At 47.8% G+C, this 14,847-nt stretch overlaps 1 protein-coding gene across 3 annotated transcripts in view; it reads right to left on the minus strand.

Moving 5' to 3' along the window:
- The window catches only part of CRACR2A (calcium release activated channel regulator 2A), a 120,492-nt gene that overhangs the window by 97,895 nt on the left and 7,750 nt on the right, over positions 1–14,847 (minus strand). The window contains exon 1 of one of the 3 annotated variants that reach the window (XM_057491513.1): positions 5,979–6,520. The exons of 1 other annotated variant lie outside the window; for it this stretch is intronic. The gene's annotated coding sequence lies outside the window, so the exon portion shown is untranslated. Of the gene's footprint in view, positions 1–5,978; positions 6,521–14,847 lie in introns of those variants that run through there. One more of the 3 variants, XM_057491511.1, reaches the window with a different exon arrangement.

The raw sequence follows: 14,847 nt of genomic DNA on the forward strand, positions 1-14,847 counted from the left end.
TTTAGCTGTAATTATAATATAAATAAGGAAAAGGAAAGCAATTTGTCACAAAATAATAAATGTTGCAATATGTAAGTGCTCCTACATGACAGTCCTGGAGCACTAAGGCAGCAGTCCATGCTTAGCCTACTTGGAAAAGATGAGATTAGATTTAACCCTCTGCATAAGGCGTACAAGGAAACAAAAGAGGAGAGGACAGCAGAAGGAAAAATGTCAGGATGGGAAATACCACCCCACTTCCCTGTCTGCATGTGATCACAGGGAGAGGAATAAGCGTCACTGGGGCAGGGATAACAGGGCAAATTAAATTACTAACGTGGAAGTAGGAAAACAAACAAGTGTATTTTTCTTGGGAATCATGAGCTAAGCCTTATATATAACTACAGTGTCATAATAATTTATTGTGCTGAGATATGGGACAGGGCGGTGACAAATGATCGTGGAAAACATGTCTCCGATCTGGAAATGCCACCTGCAGAGCGGAGGCTTATGTTCAGCCTTCAGCATTAAGGCCTTTGACACAATATCCTCTTCATTTAGGCAGTGGGGGAGGAGGAGGGACTGGAGGTTACTTGGTAGGTCTCCAAGGAGACATCAGAGTAAGAATGATAAACAAAGGCAGCCCCAAAGTAAACCCTTGTACTATCTCAGTTTTGCAAGAGATTTATTTTCATTGTACTACAATTATATAAGCATGCATTAGACTATAGACTATTTTAAAAACAGCCTTTATTCAAGAGCTTTCTTGAGATGGTGACATTTCATGTACCTCAGCTAATTTCATAATGTGTTGTCCTATGTCTCTGTCTGCGAGACAAAATCTCCAATCTCCCATCACAAATCTGCAAGTGGTTTCCTAGCTTTCGCATTAACTACATTTTGCGCTGAAACTCTTTCCAGTGAGAGGTATGTTTGCAAACGCTCTCATCTAGACCGAATGCGTGGCACGGGGAAATTATCCAATCATTTCAAGACTTTCTCTTGATTCCATTTAAGAATCTCTTCCCGGATCAACTGTCCCTAAATGACGGGGCTTTTGCCCTACCTTCTCTGAAACCTGTCGGTATTACTCTGTGGGAAGGGGTTACTGACTTGGACGCTTCTGGGTTGGGTTTGGCAGAGCAGGTGACAGCTCCTTGCTGAGGGGCTGATTGGCACATGGAATCACAACTAGCATCCTTAGCTCACACTCAGCAAATGCCTGGGGCTTCTCTTGGGTGGTGGTGTGGCCACTCAAAGCCACCCCACATATTCCAAAATGCCCTCCTGGGCTCCAGTGCTCAAAGCACTACGGCCCCTGGGGCAGCAGCACCTGGGCATGTGTTAGAAGTGTAGAATCTTAAGCCCTGGGCTAGACCTACCTGGAGGGAATGTGCTTTTCAATAGGACCCCTGGGGTACTCCTACACACCCTTAACATTTGTGAGTCACTATTCCTGGAGGCAGTATGCCCATTAGGAGTACTGACCAAGTCCAAACCCAACTCATTCACTTCTTGAATGAGGAAACAGGCCCAAGAGGGAAGCCAACTATGTATTTTGCTTATCTTCTTGTCACTAAGTTACTCGAGGACAAGAAGGGTATGGGATTCGGGCACCGCCACACAGCTGCCAGCCCAGAGTGCACATAGCTGTGGCCCTAGAAATGCGTGTTGTCTGCCTTCCATCAGGACTGAATCTCCTGTTCAGTTTCCATTACATATCCACAGAAGCACAAACAACGGATCCCCAGCAGCCACTTGGACAGGGTTTCAACACTTCTGTTTTGTAAATTTCACCACTCCCGCCATCTGCCCCAAAGACCACAGAGTCTGAAGAAGAGCAACCGGCTCCCTCCCTACACCCTGTGCCTGCAGGCTGCTGTGGTTAGCACACACTCAGAGAGAGAATAAACAGAATGCAAAATCCCCAGTTCTTCTAAGGTTGCCACAGAGATGACAGATGTGTTGCATGCAAACCTGGGGAGAAAGATAAACGGCAACGATAAAAACCCTGAGACAAGAAGCCCCTGCCTGCAGATGCTTTCACTGAGGTTGATTTCAAAGGTCAAATTCGGTGATCTAGGACCTGTGGCCTCCTGAGCTTGTCCTCTGCTGCCTCAGCTGGCTGGGCTTAGTGGTTCTTCACCGGAGAAGAGGAGTTTGTCCCTCTAGTGGAACACTGACACCCAAGGTGAGTGCCCCACAGGCAGGCACCCCAGCTCGGCCACCACTAAATAAATGACCAGGAATGAGAAAAGCTGAGCTGGGAGGAGCAAGGGGGAAAGGAGGTTTGCTTCAGCCCACCTTTCAACTCTGACCCAGTCCATCGAGAAAAAGCTCAGTGTCCAGAGCGGCAGGCACTGTCAGCTTCCCCCTGGCTGCGGGAGCAGGGTGGCTCGACACCTCCGCCGGCAGCCTCCGCTGCCGGGCCCTCGCTTCCTTCCTACATCAAGCGATGGGGAAGACCCAAGACAGCTGGAAATCATCCACCCTCGTACTCCACGGTGGATTCGTGCTTCTGTGGCATTCAGGACCCGGCCCTGCACATCCGTATCACCCCAGTACCACATCTATCAGGTTGACACAGTGGTGTTCTGCTGACAGGCTCCAAGGACCGGGGTGTGTCTCTGTCACCTTCTCTCTCACACTTGGCACAGTGCCCTGCATTCAGAAGCTGCTGCATTAGTGTTTGGGGACTGAAGGAGCAAAGGAGGTAATGGAGCCAATTCTACTTTACTCAGTGTGACAGACCATAAAGGGTGAGCCTCCACCTTTGTTAAGAGAACAAAAACACATCCTCATTACCTGCCTCCTTTGGGACAGTCACCATCCCACCCATTTTCAGAGAGGCTTTCTCTGCTCTGTCACAGCCATTGTCACCAGGCCACCACAGACAGCAAACTTCAAAGGCGAAAGGTGTCACTGTGAGCCACTCCTTTTTTAAAGACTTTGGAGGCAGTGCAGTATATTAGTTCAAGTATCTGCTTCTAGAGCCAGAAATCCTTGGGTTTAGACTCTAGTTCTGCTGTGTAATGAGTTATGAATCTTGGCCAAGTGACTTCACTCTTGTCCGTGAAATGGGACGTAGGAGAACCACTTCCTCTTGGGGCTTTGGTGAAACAATACACGCAATAGAACAGTACTTCTGACTGTTTTGTTCATTTTTACTGCTGTCCCCAGCCAGCTGCCCAGGCAGTGCTAGAGCAGCCAGTGGGCAGAGTGCCTTCCCTTCCACTCTGAGCTGAGAAAGGCACAGACAGGACGAGGCCGGGCTGCACCCGCGTGCCCAGACGGCACAGAGGGGCCAGTTCGTCCAGTGCAAAGGAAGCAGAGTCGCATGCACATGGAAATCTGCCCTCTCCTTTTCTTCTTGAAAATGATCTCCTGGCTCTCATTTTCCAACTGGAAGAGACATGAGCACAAGAGCAATTTCCTTCTCCTTCTTAATCTACTACGAGAAAAACAGCACAATCATGCTGATCAGTGGCAGCCAACATGCAGCCTTAATGGAAGAGAGAGGGCGAGAAGTGGAGGGAGATGCCTAGTCTGAATTTTAGGGGCCCTTAGAGTCAGTTGTTACTCTATCCAACCAGCTGCCGACATAGAGTTATTAGAACCCACTGTTTCCAGTCTTTTTGATAATGCAAAGATATCCCAGAATTCTTAAGTGTTACATACATTGAGGTACAATAGAAAATGGCAGCCATATTTACTGCAGCATTACTTGTGATAAACACAAATGACTACAAACACCCCGAGTCCATCACAGGGAACTGGCTGAATAAATTCTGGTGTGTCCATGCAAGAAAGAATTGTCTTCACCAGAAAGAATGAAAAAGCTCTCAACATACTCACATAAAGAACAAGGTAAATTAAGTAAAAAAAAAAAAAAACAGGTAAAACTAAAGCACATATAATATACTATTAACTCCATAAGAAATACTGGGATGGAAACAGAATATACAACTATACTGACTTCTGTATTTGCAAACTCTAGAAGGCCATACAAAACACTCATGAAAGTGGTTACTGTCCCAGGAGGAGGCAGGACAGGCGGATGGAGGCCAGGGTAAGAGTTCATTAGTTATCTTACTATGATGATTTTATTTTTGAGCTATGTGACTATATTGTCTACTCAAAAAATAATATTAAAACATTGTGAACCCCAGCCACTGTGAACAAAGCCCATCTTCAGGCTACAAATGGCCTGTGGGTCTCGGGTTTATAGCCTCTGCACTAAGGGGTCCTAAATGGAGGAGACAGGAAAGTTGGCAGCCAAGGGTTTAGAGATAAGCAGGCTGTTTAATAATCTGTTATTTGAATGGGAAAACATTCAGTGCCAGAAGAGAGCAGACTAGTCCTAATTTTAGGGACCTAATTGGGGGAGTCCCTCTGAATTGCCTGGCCGCGGGCTGGTGGGGTCTGGCAGCCCTTCTCCCCGGGGAGGGGAAGTGACTTCCATGGCTGAGCTGGGACCCCTCCACTTCCCTCAAAAATTAAGGCTGCCTGGAACCCCAGTGGTCTGCTCCCCAACTTGTCCTATAAAAAGAACCATTAGGAGGGTGGAGCCCCTCTGCAGGAGTGCAGGGGCACAGGGTGTCCAGCTGGGCTCCAACCAGCACCCCTGGAGAACACTGAGGGAACGGCCGACACGCTGACGCCCCTGCCTGTCCCAGTCAGCACCAAGGGTCACCGAATATTCACTCCCAGCCCTCTGTGTGTCCTGCCCCACACTGTGAACGAGCTCACTTGGTGTTCTGGATTGAACTGTGATTTCTAAATAAAGACATGTTGAAGCCCTAGCCCCCAGGACCACAGGATGTGATCTTGTTTGGAAATGGGGTCACTGCAGATGTAACTAGTTAAGATCCCAAAGCCAATATGACGAGGGTCCTCATAAGAAGACAGTCCCGTGAAGACAGAGACCCGCAGGGAGAATGCCCTTGGGGAGGAAGGCAGAGCTTGGAGCTGCAGGCGAAGAAACAGTGAGGGTCGCTGACCACCACCAGAGGCCAGGAAGAGCCAAGGAAGGGTTCCCTACGGGCTAGAGGGGAGCACGGCACTGCTGACGCCTTGACTTTGGACTTCTATCATCCAGAGCTGTGAGTCGGTCAATTCCTGTTGTCTTAAGTCACCCAGTTTGGGCACTTTGTATGGCGGCCCTCGGAAATGCACACACTGGCACCTCAAGTGGCAAAGGTAGGTACTCCGGAGGCACCAATGACCCCTCTGCCCTAATGGACAAATATTCTAGGACCGGGGCTGGTCAAGTGTTATTGGACAGGTTTGTCATAAAAACCAGCCAATAAAATCATTACTGAGTACTGACCTTGTGAAGAATGTAAGAAACAGTATTGCATTACTGCTCTCAAGGAGTTGACAGTCTGACTGAAGATTTAAGACAGACACATAAAATATAACATTATATATCGTAGTGGCCAAGTGTTACTTCACACACACACACACACGTGGATGCTATAGAAGTTACCTGTAACTAAATCCCACTGTATTGCTGGACTCCATCTTCTAGTGTATTTATTCCATTTTAGCTGCTTCTGATACATGTGTTTGGAACACCTGGGAAAACTTCAGAGTGTCAGGCAGGTAGGCAGTCTCTAGAAGCTGCCACCACTGCTCCTGGCTGGAAGCCCAGCTTCTCGCTCCCGCGGATGGCCACTGCTGTCCACGATCATTATCTGCTACCCTTGGTCCAAGACTCTCCCACCAGCTCTCTTTCCTATTCAGAGAGGCAGACCCTTGAGGGACAATGAGCCTATTCTACGGCTCTCCAAGAATCTGATATCTTGAAAACGTGTGATCCAGGGAGTCCACTTTGGTAAGTTGACTAGCAGAGTTTTTGAGAGATACAGAAAACCAGAGACCCCTAGCAGAGATACTGTTTCCTGTAACACTGTTCAAATCATCTGCTTTTTTGGCCCAGCCTTCTTGCAGGTGGCTGCTGCCGCTCAACCCTGCCACTAGGAGCCTCCGATTCTTACCATAAGCAAGCCTCACGTTCAGTTACACATCTGGGGCTGGGAGAGGCAGCACACTTTGCTTGAACTCTCCTGGAGCTCCCTCTGTGTCCCGGTCCTTGGGGTCTGGCTGCCCAGGCTTCCTCGTGCGACTCCTCCTTGGAAAGAGACGTGGCTGTGCTGAGTGCCAGGCAGAGACCGGGCTGGGCATATGAGGAAGAAGTCGCGGCTGCCCCACCCTTGACAAGCAGCCCGATGACCTGACTGTGGCTCCAGGCCAGTCGCCTGACGGGCAGCGGTGGTCAGGGCATGACCTGCAGGTGGTACCGACAGAGGAAATGTCTCCTCACTTTGACTTCATGTAATTCCTTAGATTCTCAGGGTAGAAAAGACCTTAGAAGCCACTTACTTTTCATCCTGTGACTTTCCAAATAAATCCCAGCTGTGGGCTGGGTGAAGCTTTGAAGCAGACATTGATCCTTCCTGTTCTCCCTCCTTTCTAAGAGAACTCCAATTTTGTTCACCATTCTGAGCAAGCGACTTTATTATGCACAGCTCAGGGGCCTGTTCCAGTCAAAACAAACATAGGCCCTTTGCCAGTGGGTAAGGTAGGGGTGGCTGCCCACCAATCTCTGGCCATTGAGACATTGGGGGCCTCCTGGGATGGTTTCTGGACATGTTCTCCTGGCTCTTAAAAAGGGGGATGCAGGAACCTCTTCCTTGTCTGGATGTTGTCTTGTCCAGTCACATTGTGACCTTCTGCAGCCACATTGTGACCATGAGGGGAAGCATAAGGGAAAAGCAGAGCAAGACAGAAATAACCTGAGCCCTTGCAGACATCAGTGAGCCACTGGGCTGAACAACACTGGTGTCAACCTTCTTCCACACTTCTTATTACACAAGTAATAAATATCTTTATGTTTATGTCCATGAGTTCGTTTTTTTCTACCTGCAGCTACGATTATCTGAAGCGATGTGCATTTAGATGCTCCCAAGACCACAGGACCATAATCCTGAAGCATAAGCCCACCACAGAGGCTGCAACACCCCAAAACTTCCACATCATTCTTTTCTCCCCACCTTTTCTTGGTATTCAGTCTTTTCTCCGACTTGACACATGTCATCATATTTTCAATACAGTAATCAATTCTACAACATGCCAATTCAGTCATTTAATTAATCAAACATTTTTGAGTCTTATAATGTACCAGGTGGGGACTCAAAAATGAAGCCTTGAAGAGCCCAGTGGGTGTGGCCCACTGCTAGAGGGAGGGCACCGCCACGTGGCAAGCGCCCAGGTTGTGTATACTGGCCTGTGAGCTCACAGAGGGGAGGCCCAGGGAGACCTGGGGTGTGGGGGAATGTTAGCAAAACACCTCAAAAAAGAAAATTCTGAAGGGTAGAAGATTGTGAGCAGGAGAAGGGAGGGAGGCAGACATTCACAGCCAAGGACATGAATAATGATAAAAATCACAATAAACAATGGTGGTAGCTGACATTTCCTGGGTGCTTACAGTGAACCGGCCACTGCGTTAGTGCTTTCTGAGTATTGACTCGTTTAATCCTCCCCAGAAGCCTACAGGGTAGCTCATACTGTTAGCCCATTTTATAGGAAAGCAAACTGAGGCATGCAGAGGTCCAGCGATTCCAGAAGTGAGCGGCAGAGCAGGACTGGACCCCGGCAGCCGTGCTCCTGGGCTCATGCTCTTTGCCAGTCTACACTGGTGGTTCCCACAGTGGTCACAGAACCAGTCCAGCAGCCCCTGGCAGCTGTTACAGAATCAGATCTTGGGCCTCATCTCAGAGGGACTGAGCCCCAGGGGTTAGGCTCTAGCATTCTGTTTTAACAAGCCTTCTACATGATTTGATGCCCATTAAGACTTGGGAACCCCTGCTTGACACATTTAACACATAATGAGAAGGGGGGACATATTCAGAGGTTATGAATTGTGGCAAGAGAAGCAAAAGTCAGCAAGATGGGGCAAATAGTGAAGAACAAAGCCTAAGGAGAATGGGCTTCACTGTATGGGCACCGGAGAGGAAGGTGGGCGCTGAAGCAGGGGAATGGATGATCAGGCTTTGTTCTTTGGGGTGAGATCTCTGGCATTAATGCTAGGAATGGACTGAAGAGAGAAGAGGCCAGAATGAGGGACCCAGTAAGGCGGGAAGTCATGGTTCAGGAAAGCAACAGCAGGGGCGGCAGTGCAGAGAGAGGTCGGATAGAGACAGACTCCAGGGAGAGACTGTGACAGCAGCTGGACATGGGATACAGAGCTGGCAGAGATATCCAGGGTGACTCCGTGGCTTTTGGCTTCAAGGCTAGGCTGGTGGTGAAAGTAGCTAGCCAGAGTGGAAATGTTGGAGGAAAACAAGTTGGTGAGGAACATAATCAGCCCCAGTTGGAAACTGCGAGACTGCGGTGTCCATGGCACATCAGGGTGAAGGAATTTCAGAACGCAGTGAGAAAGAAGAATCTGGAGTTCATGGGCAGGATTGGGGGCTTGGGGTTCACCAGCATAAATGTGATGGCTGAAGCCATAGATAAAGTGAAGGCTGCTCACAGACTGTGTAGAAGGGCTGGAATCAAACAGGGTGCTAACACCTCAGGTACACCTAAAGCAGGACAGCAAAGGAGGCACAGAGAAAGAGCTCAGAGAGGTAGAAGCAAGCAAAGGAAAGAATGTTGTCTCAGAGTCAAAGGATAAGGAAAGGTGGAGAACGTTCCAGAAATAGATGGCTGACAGTGGCTCCACAAGTAGAGGTGCCAAGAATTAGGACTGTGAAAAAATGGTGGATTTAGCAATGAGGAGGTCACAGAAGAACTCAGTAGGAGCAGTTCCACTGAGGGATGGATGGGAAGCTAGGTTCATTCATAGATTTATTCTTAGATGAGCAATACCTACCAGGTGCAGGCCTTTGTGCTTTGTGTTGGAGATACAGTGATGCACAAGACCCACATGACTCCAGTTCCTACCAAGTACTGGAGGAAGACATGCAATAAACAGAAATTACAAAATAATCATGAGATCAGGTTGAGATAAGTGCCCTGATGAAGAAATGGGGGCATACAGAAAGCCTGCTGTGGGGAATGCAGAGCAACAGGACTAACCCAGATGGGATATAAGGCAAAGGAAGGCACACTTAAGTTGAGTCCCCCAAGATGAGTAGGAGTGTGCCAGGCAAGGGAACGGAGAGCTTCCGGGGAGAGGAACAGCAGGCGCCAACACCCCCAAGGGGAACGAGGTTCTTTGTGCTCAGGAGGTGGGAAGGAACCACGGTGGCCAGCACAATCTTAACACAGCAGGGAGTGGCTAGAGACAAGGTTACAGGACAGGGCTTGGCAGGCCAGGTTAGAGATCTGGGGCTTCCCCCAAGCAGCTGTAGGAAAGCCCTGAAGTTAAACCCAAAAGTTTGGGAGAGATGTGATCTGATCAGCATTTTATAAAAGATGGCTTTGGCTACTTTTGGGGAATGAATTTGGGAGGGGAGGGGAAGAACAGGGGGTGATACATCGAGACCAGTCAGGGAAATACTACAGTCCAGGCGGAGGTGGTGGCCTTAGACCAGAGTGGGGGCAGATGAGGAGGTGCTGAGCAGATTCTAGACCACATAGAAGGTGGGATCAAGAGCACTGAGGGCCTGGATGTGCTGAGTGGGGAGAGGGAGAGGTTGAGACCAGCTTGGGCTCTGTGGTCCCCTCTACACCCATTCTGGTTACTCCTGAAGGCCCAATGGGATGGAAGAACACGTAACCCCAGAATTCCAGGCAAAGGTAAGTCCAAGTCCCAATGGCTCTTCAGGGCTCACAGCAGCCACTGCAGGACGATCGCTAAGTCTTCCTCTCCTAAGGGGGCCTCCAACCCCTTAGAGATCAAGCTATTACCTCTGATAGGAAGTCTAAAAGTGCTTCTTCTGGTGCCAAGTCCTCTGGGGATGGAGTGAGGAGCAGAACAGGTCTCCATCCTTCTGGCACGTTGGCTGGGCAAGCCACGCGATGATTGGCTTCTGATGAAGGCGCTTCATGCACTGTTCAGGGTGTTCATAAGATGCGTTCAGTACAGTGTGGGCAATTATAGGTCCTGTAGGCCAGCCTCTCTTGGGTCACTTTTTCCTCTCAAAATTCTGTCAATTTTAAATAAATATGTAAGACTTCTACTTCTGGCACTATGGTTGGCTAAGTGCTTATATTGACCCTTCCTCTGCAAACAACTGAAAATCTTGTATTAATTAAATTAAAAACAAAACAAAACAATGTTTGTAAAAGTGTCAATGAACTGGCAAGAAAGTAGGGAATTCATTGGCCAGGGACTTCTTCAAATAATGGAATATCCTCACTGTAGTCCTCACTAAAATTACGATAATGTAATTAAAGAAATTAAAGACAAGCTTGCAAATATGTACAAGGAACAAAAAAAATGATGAGAAATAACCGAGAAAACCTGAAAAAATGTACCAAAGAGAATTTTTGGAAATAAAAATTAAATAACTGAAATTACAAACGTGGATAGACCTAATTGCATATTGGATACAGTTGAAGAAAGAAGTAGTGAACTGGACACGAGGTCAAAATAAATTGACCAAAATGCAGCACAGAAAGACCAAGACTCAAAAAGTACAAAAAACAAAAAGGACATGAAAAATAGAATCTAACATGTGCCTATTTGGAACCTCAGAGAGAGAGAAAGCATTTGAACAAATAGATGCAAATTTTCCAAAAGTGAGGAGAGAGACAACAATGCCAGTGAACTCCAAGAAGAATAAATAAAAAGAAATCCACAACCAGTTACATTTCAGTGAGACTGTAGAACACCAAAGTCAAAGAGAGTATCTTAAAAGCAGCCAATGAAAAAGGATGGGTTATCTTTCAATGATTACAAGCAGAATGCCTTCAACGTGCTAAAAAAAGTAACTGTCATTTGAGAATTCTACACTTAAAAGAAAATATCCTATAAGAATAAGAGAAATGAAGGCATCCAATAAAGAAAACTAGTTTACCCCAAGCAGACCCTCACTAAAGGACATTTTTCAAAGATGTATTTCAGTCAGGAGGAAAGAGTTCTAGACGGCAGATCTGAGATCAAAGATGGAATGAAGAACAAAAAGAATGGAAATGGATTTTCTCAGTCTGTTGTTGAGCAAATAATACAGGTTGGGATCAGGTATTTATACTCATATCTTGCTGTTACTTCTTACTACCTGGGAAATTGAATGCTCATCTTAAAAATTCATGTAATAATGCCACTCAGGCAAGGTTTTTGTGAGGAATAAATAAGCAAACACATATAAATGCTCCCAACACAGCTTCTGCATCTCCAGTGTATGAAAGAAATGTTAATTTCTTATCCCTGCAAAAAGTAACAAATAAACAAGTAAGTAAGACATTGTTCACAACAAAGGATTACTCCCTCTGCTTCAGGTGGGAGGTAAAATTCTGGCGCTTTTCCATGTTGTATGAATCTACACAACAGAGCTGATGTTTAGCAATGTTTCCCTTTTCATCTTTTCAGTACTGAGCCTAAGATCTTCCAAACAAAATATTTATGATTTCTTTATTTTAAAAATACTGCATGAATACACACAAGCCCCAGGGATATACCCTGGATTCCAGTTTAACTCACAGATTTTAAGTAACTCAGTTTTATGAGGTCATAAAATATGTGTTGGCCCATCCACAGAGCAAAAGGTCCTCTCCTGCCCACTCCGTTCCCTGGAGTTCTGCCAAACAGGAGAGAGCAGCTCACGGACAACCCTTCGCCGCAGCTCGTGCACCCCATCCCCTATGCTGAAAACATTCTCCCAACAGTTCAAAAAGTAACCTTAGTCTCCTTCAGGCTTTCTGCCTAATTTTCAGTTGGCAGGTGGCAGGGACCTGGGGGAAAGGGCAGGGGAGGGGAGGGGACAGATAAATGCAGAACCAACCTTCCCTTGATGGTGTCAAGGATACAAATAGCACTAGATCTGAAGTTCTAAGACCTGGCATGGCATCCACTCTGCCATTTGGTACCTATGTGTCCCTAGGCAAGCCACTTAACCGCTCTGATTTTGTCTTCCCAACCTGTAAACTGGAGGCAAATATTATATCATATTTATAGAGCATTTTACAATTGACTGTTTCCACACCTGAGAGTTCATCTATATGCTCAGTTGGGTCCCTAATGCCCCGCATAACCCTCACCTCACTGTGTTGCTTTAAGGGCTGAGGAGCAGGGTTGAGGACTGTGTGGAACCTGCAGAGAGCTCCATCAACATGAGGAGTCACCACTAGGCCCTATAACTGACCCTGTTAGGAGGGGGCTCTGCAGCCCCAGGGTCTGCGCTTGGAATCTGATCACACACTTATCAGCTGTGTGACCTTGAGCGAGTGGTTTAACTTCTAAGCTCCTGCCCTCTGCATTAAGGAGGATAATACTCCTGCCTTGTAGCTCGGGGCTTTGCCCAGGGGAGGCACTCGGTGAACAAAAGTTCAGTTGAACCTACACAGGTTAAGCCAGCAGGTGTCTGGCCACACATCCCAGCCCTGGAGGACAGCCACCGTCCTCTGTCCTACCCTCTGGGTGGTTACCTCTAACTCTCCACACCTCTGGGAAAATATTTGCAAAAGGCGGAATGACGCTCTGGATATCAGGACACAATCCACAGGATATGTGGGTTGTCTCTAGAAGATGGCAAAGCCTCAGATTCCCGGTCTGCTTGTTGGGGGGTCTCCATGGCATTTGGATGGAAACAGAGCCCAGGTTCTGGCACAGCTCCATCAGCCTGGACCCTCCCCACTTTCTCTCAGTGGCTGGAAGGCTCAGCATCCTGGACACCAGCTGAGCCTCCAGCCCTCCCTGCATGTGCAGCTCACCCCACTGGGAAAGGCACTGAAGCCTGGGCCAATTCCACATGGACATATTTTAGTGACCAATGAAGCAAAAAGTTCATTTCACCCAACCCGATGAATGGATGGAAACTACTTGGCTGCAAGAACTAAGAGCAACCCGTTCAAATGCCTAAGAGAGATGAAGAGCAGTGATTTTATTCATGGGCAATTGGGACCCTCGGTGAGCAAGTGGCAAAGCTCTTCCTGCCATGAGCCTGCTCAGCCCGAGCTCCCTGGCTGATCTGCCTCCCTGCTCCAGCTTCGGGGATGGAGTCCTTGGAGAACTGCATCCTGAGAGGGCCACGCCAGGACTGGCATCAGACTGGCATCTGTGTTTAGGTGGGCAGAGTAGGAGGCACGGCCTAGTCACTCAGCTTGTGTCAGGCCAGAAAAGGAAAACACACTCAGGGGCACTAATTAAGCCCAGCAGCCTGGAGTTTCTCGGGGTGAGGGCAAAGCTGTCAGCCATGACTGTCATTGCACTTACGAGCTTCTTTCTAAAGTGCCTCTGGTACGGCCCAGCCCGGGAGACTGCAGGCTGCAGACAGAGCATGGCAGGGCTGCGTGGCAGTGAACAAGTCAGGGACCCAGGCAGGCAGGGGTAGAGACAATGTTACCAGGCAGCAGATGTGGCAAACTGAGAAAAGCTGCCTTTGTCCTTACAACCAGGGCTGGAGAGAAATCAGGCAGCAGACACAAAGGAATTCAGTAGGAAGCCTATTGTTAAGACCTGCGCGTCCCCTCACTGTCTGCTTCAGCTGGCTTTCCTGGGGGGTAGCTTTGTACAAAGAGGGTGAATCTTGGAGCAGAGCCCCACCTACTTCCACTCCACAGCCCCACCACCTTCTGCAGGGGCCTGAACACCACCTCCATCCTAATGGAGCTCGGTCCATATAACACACACACACCCGTGTAGATTCTAGAAACCTCCCAGAGCAGACACTCATGTGTCCAGGCAGGGCCAGCCGTGCTTCATTCTATAGGAAATCTCTGTCTACATAAAATGGAAGGATCAGAATCACATCCTGGCCCCTCACACCTTTCAGATGGTAAGCTGCATTCATGAAGACCAGCAGAAGGAGGAGGCAGCCCTCAGAAAAGCTGGGAAGGTTAAGGAATGTCTTACGGCCTGGACAGGACTTCACTGGTTTAATTTCCATGCGGAATAGCCCTCAGACATTGCTTATGAGAATGGAGTAAAGGACCCTCATGCAACCTTCCCCCACCAGGACTCCCCAACGCCACCTGTCTGCTGAATTCTGCCAGCCTTGAAGGCCCAGCCCAGTTCTCACTACCGAGTTAAGCCCACTTCCTTCTAGAGCATGCAGTCTGCCCTGCCCCCTTGGCAAGAGTCACACGTGCTGTCAAAAGAAGTTTTATGGCCTTTGTTTTCCTTCCCGTACGATGCACTGTATTCAGTAGGTGCTCAATAAGCATCTGTCAGTCTGTTCTGGCTTTGGTTTTTGACATTAACATTCAATAACACCACATTGATTTAGCTCCTAAAATGTCAGAAAATTCAAATGTGGTATGCGGTATGATGTGATTGCTATTCAGCACAAATTAGAGCTTTTTATTCTATTTCTAACTCCAGTAAATAGGGCTTGTGTGTTCAAAAAAATATTTTTAGTTTGCAATGTGTGATTACATAACGGAGGCCTCGTAATTTTTTTTTCATTAACATTCATTTCACTTAGCACTTCCTTTTCTGCCTTTGTTTCTGATTCAAGCTGTGCTTCAATGTATTAACATCGCATTTGTCAAGAAGCAGCTCTAGAAGCTTCTTAAAGAAGAAGGCTCTTTAACTGGCTTTCTCCACCTCTCTGTTCCTGACTGGCTTGCGCCTGGGGCAGCTCACTAGTGAGGAGTCAGGGGATCCTGCTCCCATTTTACAGGTGTGTTAACAGAGCTCTGAAATCAAGCAGACCCCACAACCCAAAGGTCAGCCCTTTGTAGGGAGCCAGTCTGGTGCAAAGGGATGGACAGCATGAGTGAAGAGGCCATGGTGCAGGTGCTACCCCAGAACAAGAT

This window comes from Manis pentadactyla, chromosome 14 (assembly GCF_030020395.1).
Source record: "Manis pentadactyla isolate mManPen7 chromosome 14, mManPen7.hap1, whole genome shotgun sequence".
Taxonomy (NCBI): domain Eukaryota; kingdom Metazoa; phylum Chordata; class Mammalia; order Pholidota; family Manidae; genus Manis; species Manis pentadactyla.